The 12,271-nt window shown below is 33.9% G+C and overlaps 1 long non-coding RNA gene across 4 annotated transcripts in view; it reads left to right on the top strand.

Moving 5' to 3' along the window:
• The window catches only part of LOC134733735 (uncharacterized), a 41,802-nt gene extending 30,002 nt beyond the window's left edge, over positions 1-11,800 (top strand). Inside the window, exons 3-5 of one of the 4 annotated variants that reach the window (XR_010117354.1) lie at positions 5,601-5,717; positions 7,242-7,283; positions 10,185-11,800. This is a non-coding gene — a long non-coding RNA (uncharacterized lncRNA). Of the gene's footprint in view, positions 1-5,600; positions 5,718-7,241; positions 8,690-10,184 lie in introns of those variants that run through there. The other 3 variants (XR_010117355.1, XR_010117356.1, XR_010117353.1) reach the window with 3 other exon arrangements.
• The last annotated feature ends 471 nt before the right edge of the window (positions 11,801-12,271 follow it).

Below are 12,271 nucleotides of genomic sequence, written 5' to 3'. Positions count from 1 at the left end.
TAATAGATTCACTTCAAAATAAAAAGTTAAATGGTCCCCGTGTGCTCTACTTCCTGTTTTTATTGTAGTGGTAAATGACAGACTCTGGACCATACTGTCAAATCCTAGCTTCCTTAATGAACAGGCTGTGTGAACCAGACAAGTTATTTAATCTTGCTTTTCCTCAGTTTCTATGTATAATACAGAAAATAATAGTACTTATCTGATAGGATTGTTAGGAGGATTTAAGTGTGAAACACTTAGAACAATGCCTGGCAGAGAGTAAGCACATTTTGAAACAGCTATATATTGAGACATTGCCTATAAGAGGTTCTGAAAAGTAATGAAGTAATGGAATCTGCTTAGTATTACTTACCCTAGCATTTCCAAAACTTATTTGAGTGATCATGACCAGTTGGGGTAAAATGATATGTTCACGGGAGTATTGGTTTTGGAAATGTTAAACTAGATTATTCAGCTCCGCTGCATATTGGGAATTTTTCACCTAACATGGGATATATGAATGACATTTAGAAGTTCTTTAAATCCCTGGAAATTGATGAATTCTATGTGTATATGCTTGTTTATCTGTACACATTTTCTGAAGACAAGACCTATGGATTATATCTGACTCTCATATTTCTACATATGTGTTTTTATACTTTACTGAAATATCAGAGACAAAAAAATAGTGTAAATCTTCTACTGTTTTAATATTCTTTTCTTCTGTTTCTGGTTGATCTCCAAGTTCAGCCTGTACATTATTATTAGGATTTTTGGATTTTCATCCTTTTAATATAATTTTAAATTTCATCACCATCCTTTAATATTTTAAGTTACTCTCTTACCATTTCATATGAATATTCTCTTAACATAGTTTTATCCTCCTTTTATAAAAAATAATACTTTCTTGTATACTTTTGTGAGTGCTAATTTTTTTCTAATAGTATTTTTTTCTGGTTCCTGCAGCAAATTATTACAGAAACAAAATTCTTCTACTAAGTCATCCAGAAGCTCTTTCCTTTCTATTATTTTGTATTGTTTTCACATATTCAAGTTTGGCCTTTATTTTATTTATTTTCTTCATTCTTAAGAAGACAATAACTAATTACACTTACAGTGTGTCAGTTAAGATGGCGAGCAAACCATTTTGTCCCAGCACATTTTCCAACAGTGATTTTGGAAAACCTTTTCAGACGTAAATTTGACAGGGAGGATAATACATGTATATTTCCCATACATTTCACTTTCTATCAAGTTTTGCCTGTTCCCTTCCTCCTTTGAGAGGACATTTTTTTATGCTCTTGATTGATACTCTGATACTCCATAATAATGTAAATATCTTTGTATAACATGTAATTGACTAGGATGCATACTGACCAGAGTTTTTCTGGGTTCCACAACTTTCTGTTAGGACATACTCACAGATTTTATACATCTGAAAACCACTGTGCCATCTCCAAGATCCTATTTCTAATTGTGCGCTTCTTTAGAACTGAAGTCTGTACCTGAATATGGAAAGCTGTAGGTGGGAGGTAAACGAAACAATATTTAGTCCAATTCAATTAACGGTAGCTAAGAAATAGAAAATGGGAAGTGCCTTTCTTCTAAGAGCAGATTTCATGATGTTTCAAGGTATGAGCATTTAACCAGACAGCCCTTTTATTTCTCACATCAATAGCTCCAGCTCACCATAGGATAAAACAACTAACCTCCCCTCCAAAAAAAAAAAAATCTGTTTCTCTTTCTGTATTCAAAACTTTGGCTTATATATTCAACTTTCTTCAAGTCTTCCACACTTGAGAACTTGTAAAGTAGCCCACGAAGCCATGTGGTATAGTGTGAAGAGCAAGATACTTAGAAGCAAATTATCTGGTTTGAAAATCCAGATCTGAGTATTTGATTTGCCTGAATCTTCATTTCTAGAATGTTGTAATCTATATAATAATTATATCTTCCCTACCAAGGCCAAATAATTTTCATAGTGATTAAATGGGAACCAAAACTATTTTGAAATTACGAACTTTAGAAAACAAATACATCAAAATTTTCAGGGTGCAGCTAATACAGTTGTTAAAAGGAAATTAGGTCAGGCGTGGTGGCTCACGCCTGTAATCCCAGCACTTTGGGAGGCCGAGGCAGGCGAATTACGAGGTCAGGAGATCGAGACCATCCTGGCTAACAGAGTGAAACCCCATCTCTACCAAAAAATAGAAAAAATTAGCCAGGTGTGGTGGCAAGTGCCTGTAGTCCCAGCTACTCGGGAGGCTGAGGCAGGAGAATGGCATGAACCCGGGAGGCAGGTTTGCAGTGAGCCGAGATTGCACCACTGCACTCCAGCCTGGGCAACAGAGTGAGACTCCGTCTCAAAAAAAAAAAAAAAAAAAAGGAAATTAACAAATGTTTTTTATTAAAACTGAAAGGTCTCAAATTAATGTTATAAATTTCCACCTTAACAATATACAAAAAGAGGTACAATTTCAATTCAAAGAAAGCAAAAGAAAGGAAACAATACAGATAAAATCAGAAATCATTGAAATAGGAAACACAAAACCAATAGAGGAAAGTCAGTGAAATTGAAAGCTAATTATTTCATGAGATCCATAAAACTAATAAACTTCTTGCCAAACTGTTCAAGAAAAAAATAGAACAAACACACAAATCACCAACGTCAGAAATAGAGAATATAATGGCAAAGGCCATGAAAATAAAGGAAGAAGAAAAAATATTATGAAAAACTGTTGCCAATAGTTTTGATAAATCTATGAAATGGACAAATTCCTCGAAAGACAGAAACCTCCAAAGCTCACTCAAGAAGTAGTTCTATATCTATTAAAGAATTGAATTCTATTAGTGAATTCTACTGAATATTCAATGAAGAAATAGTAACAATTCTACACAAATCCTTGCAGGAAACATGAGATAGAAAGACATTTAAACTCAGTATTAGTTTGGCATTATCCTGCACCTACACCAGACAAGACATTAAAAGAAATCAAATTTCAGACAATATTATTCATGAATATAGATGTAAAAACCTGTAACGAATACTAGTTACTAAGATCTTTACCAATTTTATCTGTTCAAACATCTATTTGTATGTGCAATATTTTTATTTCAGTCTCTGCAACATTATCTACTTCTTGCTTTCCATTCATTCTGTTCTTGTCCTATTTCACAGTCTTAAAACGATCACCTGGATTATTAAAACTTTCCAACTTGTCTCCCACACCTTCACTCCATTCTTTTCACTGCCCTCTATCAGAGTTTCCTTCCTGAAACTCAACATCTCTTTTGAGAGTTTTACAGGATTATTTAACATAATTAGAATCCTTTAGTCCAATATTTGAAACTGTATCACTATACTGTTGTATACTCAGTCAGGGAAACTCCATCATCTTATTCCATCTTTCTAATATTAGTGCCTTTACTTCATTATATCCATTACATCAAATCTTAGACTGTTAAAATCTGACTTCTTCCCCAATTTTAATTTCTCCACCTTTAGGTTCCAATGCTACTTTCTTTGAACAATTATCATATTTCACCTTATATAATAGCTGAATATAGCATTTTTGTTTTTGTTTACACATATTTGGAACATAGCAGATGATACCAGAGTTTACTCTCTATGGGTGATGACTGGCTTTGTAATAAGACTATACAACTTAAGATTGCTGTACAGTATACTTAATGATACTCTGTCTTCTTGTCATTTAACATAGTATTGTATGCACATAAATGTTAGATTATTAATAAATACTTGTTGATGATGAGATCAGACAGATTTAGTGGTAGATTAGAATAAAGCTTGACATATCTGCCCCTTCTTTCAGATGCAAGCATCATTTGGGAATATTTGAGCTTGTTTCTGTCTCTATTTAGCAGCACCTCTTAAACTGAAACCACACGTCAGTATGTGAAGATTTTCCAAATGCCTGGTTCTGTAATTTTCTTGTCCAGTGAATAATAAAAGTGTTTTCATACTTGCGGTTAGTTAGTTCATGGCTATCCTTACTTATATCCTTAGTCATCCTTGATCCTATTTTTCCCTTCCCGACTCCAGGCTTGCATAAGCATGCTTCTTCCATACAGTGGAAGAATGTCCTTAATGCCTATAACTATAATACTGAGTTTGAATATTTAAAACATTCTTTTATCTAATACATACACAACTTGGGGCAATGAAGTTTCCACTCAACTACAAGAAGTATTTATTTTTCCCATTTATTGTAAAAGATACACATCACTAATGTAAATATATACCTGCTCACATGCACAGAAGGAACTCATTTTAGCATAATTTCTTATGCTGCCTAGAAAATTCTTACCTTCAGTTTGAGAGGATTAGCTTAAGAAATACCCCTCTAAATATTTAATTTAATAAGTAGGCACTTTCATTCTTTCTTCTATTGTTAAGGTTTACATTCAAAAACCACGTTTAAGGGGTACTATAAAAAAGATAAAAGCATTCGATATACAACAAATTACCCTTAATATTTCCCAGGAATCAGATATAATTTGTACACTAGAAATAGAAATGTTGAGTCAAAATATCGTAAATCACAAATTTAGAATTTAAATTTTAAATTTAATTTTTATTATTTATCTATTTTTATTTCAAAATAAAATCACCAAAAATGGCATTAACATTCATACCTTCCGACTGTGTCTAATCCATAAAATAGAAAAACTGGAAGCCATAATTTTCACCAAGTTCAAATAAGCAGCATGCCCAATAGACTTAAAATTAATGGACATATTGCACTTAGAATTAATTTAAAAATATTTATTGAGCACCTACTATGTGCCAACCATTATGCAGGAGGAGATGAGCATTTTCTTAGTAAAATATATAAACAAATTTAGTTTTAATTTTAAAAAGAACCCTTTACTGAGAAAATGTAATCAGTAATTTGTCTCTCAACCTCAGAACAATTAAGTTGTCCCTGTTTCCAAATATCCAATTGGAGAGTTCCCAACTTTCCTACATCTCTATTATATTATGAATAATGTTTCTAGCCCACTAATTTTGCTGCTAATCAAACACTAAAAAGAGATTCTTTATACTTTCAGATACGCTTTGAAAAAGGACCCCCCCAACATATGCACCAAGGAATTATAAGTTCATTAGTACACTGTTTTTCAAATCTTAGATTCACAGTTCATTATTCTAACTTAGAGATAAAAATACAATTTTACACTTATATGACACTAAAAAGAATTAGAATTAACATCTGATTATGAGTTTTAATTTTGAAATTAATCTACAGACAGCTCTAATTTAAATATTTCAAATCAAAAACTACCTTTAATATTTTGTCACAAACAATACTTCAAACCTAAATTATACCATTTAGAGTAATGCTTTTCAAAAACATGCAGCATCTCTGGATTTTAAAATAATTTCCATATTTTATAATAGAGTCTAATGTATACAAACCTAAAAATAAATACAGACTTTGCATTTCAGAAACATTCACCATGCTTCTTATTTGATTCATTCTTTACTCAGTTGAAGTTTGTGGCTACTTATTTCTTTTCTATTTTTTGTTTTCTTTTCTGTCTTTTTTTTTCTTTTTTCCTTTTTTCTTTCTTTCTTTTTTTTTTTTTTGAAACAGAGTCTTACACTATCACCTAGGCTGGAGTGCAGTGGCATGATCGAGGCTCATTGTAATCACGCCTCCCAGGAACAAGTGATTCTTGCACCTCAGACTCCGGAGTAGCCGAGACCACAGGTACGCGCCACCATGCCTGGCTAATTATTTTTAAATTTTTTAGTAGAGATAGGGTTTCGCCATGTTGGCCAGGTTGGTTTCATACTCCTGAGCTCAAGCAATCCACTCGCTTCGGCCTTCCAAAGAGCTGGCATTACACACATGAGCCACTGCGGTGGGTCATGACTACATATTTCAATGGAAAATGGATTACCTGTAATCCAGTGATATGACGTAACACTACAAATCACAGAAGCACATATAACATTAATTCTGGCCATAGAAAATGCCTGAAGTGGTTATCATATGCCACTAAATCATAGATCAGCACTGAGACCATTTCATGAAGTTTAAGCACTAAGCCTTTTAAAACACTTTACCTAATTTGGAAAGACTTCCCCCCAATTTGAGTAAAGTTTTACAGAACAATATATCCAAGTTACATGTTAGAAGGAATCCAAACCCAGCTCATCCTCCTAGAAATATAAGTTGAACCGACTTTATGGATCTGCTTTTCTCGCACTAACTCTGGCCATAACTGTTTACTAGGCACGGTGTCAGACCATTGGATAATATATTTCTGTATAAACAAATTATTTGCTTACAAAGCCTACAGTGGTAGTAAATCCCAAAAAGATATTTTCCCTTAGTTCTTGTGATACAGTCTATGCACCTGCAAATAACAATATGAAGTACATTGACATAAGATACTCTAAAAGAAATTTAGGGCTAAAATAAGAATTGGGGAGGATTTTTTCATTTTCTTTTTCATCCTGACTCAATTATTTCTTTAGTACCCAACTGATTTTTTTTTCTGAAAAATCTTTTCTCCTCACAAGGAAATACAGCTAAATACATAAGATAATGCTCTGCTATTTACTCTCTTGGCAAAATATTAAAAATCATGCTCAGAATAAAAAATTGAAAAGAGAAAAACATATAAACATATACATTCACAAAACTATTGCTAAGGAAAGTCATTATAAAATGTTTTTCAGGATATCAAAGGTCATGCAAGTAAAAAACTATACATCTCTTTATTTAATATATCATGGATGAGCTCAAGGGATCATCAAAGTTATTTGATTAAATAATTTGATTTTTGGTCAAGAAAATTTGATATTATTATGACATCATATGAAAGCATTTGACTAAACTGCAAAACAAGTGTACTTACTGCCATTTATTTAATTATTTTACATTTGAAAATATAAAATGTGAACTAAAAAAAATCTCTTTTGAATACTGGAGAAAGCTACTGAAAATACTGGATGTCAGTAAGTCTTTTAAAGATTTTGTCGAATCTTTCCCTCTTCTACTACGAATTGCTGCCAAATTCATAATTCTAAAACGTGACCTAACCATGTAATTTCCTTGTTATCTTTGAGTAATTTCATAAAAATCCTTTTCACCATCCAGTGTGATTATAAACCAAATCCTACGTACCCTTCTAACATGGCGGCTTCCTCCGTGTTTGTGTTGTTAAAAGAATGTTTGTGTTGTTCTTTTATGCCTGGCTCATTCTGACCATTTCCTTCCTATCAGTTCCTGAAACTGAGTATGTTGCATCTTTCTTGTACCACACAGGTAAGTCCAAATTTCTTTCTTGCTTGACTTATTGTAATAATTGGAAATTATTCCTTGAAAGATTGCATGTCATGATACCAGTAACACCTAGTAAATTAATATGTTCCCAAAGTTCAGTGATAAGTTACTTGTTGGAAGTTGAAGAATTCATTTGCCTAAAAAATGCTAATATAATTAATATTCCAGCCGTATTTTGGATAATCTGAAATGTAGCTGAAACATATTACTGATAAAAACATAATTTCCAAAATTCTTATGAAAAGATGTATACCTGTAATCCCAGCACTTTGGGAGGCCGAGGTGGGCGTATCATCAGGTCAAGAGATAGAGACCATCCTAGCCAACATGGTGGACCCCCCCACCGTCTGTACTAAAAAAAAAACAAAACCCACAAAAACTAGCTGGGCGTGGTGGCACGCACCTGTAGTCCCAGCTACTTGGGAGGCTGAGGCAGGAGAATCGCTTGAACCCGGGAGGCAAAGGTTGCAGTGAGCCGAGATCATGCCACTGCACTCCAGCCTGGCGACAGAGAGAGACTCCGTCTAAAAAAAAAAAAAAAGAAAGAAAGAAAGAAAAAAAGAAAAGATGTATACCATAATCCAGCTCAACAACTGGAAGTCAAACGATAATCCAGCTCAACAACTGGAAGTCAAACGTGCATCACTCCTTCATTTTCTATTTTTTGTGCTTCCTTGGCAAATTATGTAGTGCTGGATATACAGTAGGTGCCTTGGTTTTTTCATTGCTTCAAAACTAAATTCTCAAACTTACTGGCTTGAAACAACAACTATTTAATTTGTTTACAATTTTGCAGTCTGTGCTGGACTCAGCAACTGATTCTTCTGCTTGTCTTGCTGCTGGTCACTTCTGTTGGTGAATTCAACCAGTAACTCTGCTGTGGGCAGGTGGGGAAGTTGAGAGAGCTAGGCATCTTTCTTTTTTCATGTAGTCACATGTCCTCTCATTCTGCTTGGTGCTTCTCACATGCCATTTCCAGAAGCATAGCTGTATTTCTGCCTGGAGGCTCAGGGCTCCTATGAGTGCAAAAGTGAAAACTTCCAGACCTTTTAAAGCTTGGGCCTGGAACTGGCACTCTGACATGTTCTTTTGATTAAGCGCGTCATTGGTCCAGCCCAGATTCGATGGGGAAGAATTATACAAGGGGATGAATACCAGGAAACTTGTTCACTGGGGGCCATGAACGGAACAGACTGCCAGAAGGCTTAATCACTACTTACTGAGTTGGCTGCGAGAAATAGAGAACAATGTATTCTATTCTTTAATTGTTGGGGGAAAATGAATTTAGCATTTTGGTAACATGCAAAAATCAACTAAATGGAAATTAAACACTTTGGTATGTACAGAGTGTGACTTGGGTTTTTTGGTTTTTTTTTTTTTTGACAAAGTTCCACTTCACCACAATATCCTACCAATGGGAATTAAATTAAGAAATTTTCATTCTTTTTCTGTGTTAATTCCTGGTTTATAATGCTGAATAATACTTTAGAACACTATCCCACATACTTGGAATAAGGATGCAAAGCACTTGCTTCTTTCTCCTACCCAAATATTTGATTTTATGTTAGCTTCAATTTCATAATTTTATGTGACCTCAGAAAGCAATTCATTAGCATCACAAAGAAAAATAATTAATCAAAGAATCTCAAATAATGAGCTTGCCAGGTTAATGTTTAAAGATACCACAATTACTTGTCATTTTTTAACTACAATGCAAATATTAGTTCTAACAGCTTATAATGAATAACTTCAAAGTAAAGTGGGAACTTTAACACCTCCTTCAAATTCTACCCTGTCCATACCTTTATAGGAAAAAAAAAAAGTGTGCTGGTTAGCATCTTTTGACTGCAAAGGCCACTCAGTAAGGTAATCTAAATAATGTTAGTCAGGATGAAGATGCAAAATATAAATAAGAAAAACAGCAATCTCAAAGACTGTGACATATATAGGTCCCAGAGATTATTTAAGTCTCAAAATATTTCTAGGAAGGAGATCTTATCAGTCCCAGAAAGTTGTCAGTTAACCACTATTTCCTTTCCATACTTGTTTTTTCACTTACAAATTTTGAACTCTACCCTTTATCTTTTCTGTCTTTCGGTTTCTGTTGACTCCTACATTTGTCTATTAATTTCATCTGGGATGTTCAGTGACATTAGGAATAGAACATTTCTTAATTGTGCAAGACTCTTTCACACACTGCACAATATTGATTCATCCTCAGACACTAAATGCTTGTGGCACACATGATCATTGTGACACCTGAAAGTACCCCAGCACCTTGTCATCTCCCCTAGAAGGTGCAATAATCATTTGCACTCAGGGAAGAATAACATAGAGCAAAATGAGTTTTCTATTTCCTCTCTGGCTAACAACTAGGTAGCTATCATGGTTTGTAACAGATAAGAGTTCACAAATATTGGTTGTTTTAGATGATTACATTTATTTGATTGACTAAAAATGAAGAGAACATAATCTTAACACATAATCTAACAATAGTGCTTCTAGGTACTTACCAAACTTATTTGAAAACATGAACATACAGAAACCTGCATGTGAAGCACATGATCATTAGTCATTAGAGAAATGCAAATCAAAATCTTGAGATATCAAATCACACCCATTACATGGCTATAATAAAAAAGATGGACAATAACAAGTGTTAGTGAGGAGGTGGCAAAATTGAAACTCTGAAACATTGATGGAGGGAATGTAAAATAGTACTGCTGCTTTCAAAAATAGTTGGGGAACTATTCAAAGAGTTAAGCAAAGAGTTACCGTATGACCCAGCAATTACAGTCATAGATATATATCCATGAGAAATGAAAACATATGTTTATGCAAAAATGTGTACATAAATGATTATAGCAGCATTATTCTTAATAGCCAAAAGTGGAAACAATTCAAATGTCCAACAACTGATGAAAAGATGAAGTGTGGTATATCCATATAAAGGAATAATATGCAGACATAAAGTGGAATGATTGACACATGTTTACAACATGGATGAACCTTGACAACGCTATGTTAAGTTAAAGAAGCCAGACACAAAAGGTAATGTATCATATGATTCCATTTGTAGGAAATGTCCAGATAGGCAAAGCTATAGAGACAGAAAGTAGATTAGTGGGTCGGAGGCAAGGGAGAATGGGAAATAATTGTTGGGTACATGGTTTTGGGGTGCTGAAAATATTCTTGAATTAAATGGTGGTGATGGCTGCACAATATTGTGAATGTACTAAGAAACACTGAAACATATATTTTAAAAAGATGAATATTATGATATGTAAATTATATCTAAATTTTAAAAAATTAAATGATAAAGCTGCAAATCAAATCTGCACATGAGTTTTTAGAAGTCTTACATATAATAGCCAAAAACTGAAAGCAACCAAGATGTCTTTTGGTAGGTGAAAGGTTAAACAAACTGTTGTCTATCCAAACAATAGAATACTATTTAGTGATAAGAAGGAAGGAGCTATCAAGTTATGCAAAAATATGCATGAACCTTACATGCATGTTAGTAAGTGAAAGCAGTTAGTCTGAAAGGCTACATAACTTATAGTTCAATGTATACGACATTCGGAAAGGGCAAAACTACAGATTCAGTGAACAGACCGGTGGTTGCCAAGGGTTCCAGGAGAAGGCAGGTTTAAATAGATAAAATACAGAGGATATTTTGGTCAAGAAACTTTTCTGTATGATATTATACTGGTGGATACACGACAATTAAATTGTCAAAACCCATAGAACTTTATAGCCCCAACAGTAAAGCTTAACACATGTAAATTAAAACAAAATCATTTAGGAGATTAAGAAATCCCATGATGGAAGGCAATGTGTGACAGAAGAATCTAACTGTACTACAAGTGAATGAAATAACCTCACTGAAGAAAGTAGGGAAAAAGGTACTAATGGAAGCAACTTCTGAAGTTCGTGGAGTCCACAAAGCTAGAGACAAAAGACACGGTACCTAAACAATATAGTGTAGTTGACAAAGTTGCTTCCCACAGGGTTATGGCTTAACAATTCTGATACTACCATATATGTACACTGGAACTGAAGAATTAAGTAAATGGATGGTGGGAGCCAGGTTTCTCACTGTTGGAGTGGGAAGTTACAAAAACACTAGGGGTGGTTAGAATGCTCAATGTGGCAATGGGTTAAAGTTGGAGACATTAGTATGAACTCATGTTTAATTTAGCATATTATTTAATTTCCTCTATATATTACAGGTGGATTATGGAAATATTTACAGATAAGTGTACATACAAGGGTTAGTATACATAAATTTTTTTTTGCTCTGTCAGCTGAGAAGACCTAGAAAAATGACACTCCAGTAGCAATAAGCACACCTAGTGCCCAGATCTTGGTTTCTAATGTACTTTTCTCCAATTGAAGGAAGCAAGTTACCCTGGGAAAATGGTTGATTCCAAAACTGAGGCTGGGAATAAACAAGATAAACTTAGGGCATATTGTAGTGCCAAAAAGTAAGGAAGTGTTAAAACACACATACACACACAGAGACACAAACACAGACACATAATGATGAGTGAAGGGGGCATATCAAAGGGACATTGGAGCCAAATGAAAAAGCTCTCAATGTCAAATGCTAGAAAAATTTAAGCAACAATAAAAAAAAAAAGTAGTGTGGATTATAACTCAAAGTATAAAATAAACATCCATCAGTCCATATTAATACAAATAAATAACTGAATAAGTAAATAAATAACAGAGAATAAACAGAGCTTTCATGCAGAATTCCAAATAATCTATGTAGGTACTTGGCTATAAGGAGGGGGAGCATAACTCCCCATCCTCTGTCCCTACTACCTATCCAAACCCTACCTTTTTTTCAAAGCATAAATCAAACTCTACTTATTTTATATTATTCTCCAATCTGGTCACTCCTTCCTACCACCACAGACCTTTCTTATTATTTTTTTCTTTTTTTAAGACAGTGTCACTCTGTC

The sequence above is a fragment of the Symphalangus syndactylus genome, chromosome 12 (genome assembly GCF_028878055.3).
Source record: "Symphalangus syndactylus isolate Jambi chromosome 12, NHGRI_mSymSyn1-v2.1_pri, whole genome shotgun sequence".
In the NCBI taxonomy this organism is placed as follows: domain Eukaryota; kingdom Metazoa; phylum Chordata; class Mammalia; order Primates; family Hylobatidae; genus Symphalangus; species Symphalangus syndactylus.
The sequence above is the reverse complement of the archived record's forward strand: the minus strand, read 5'-3'. Positions and strand labels throughout refer to the sequence as shown.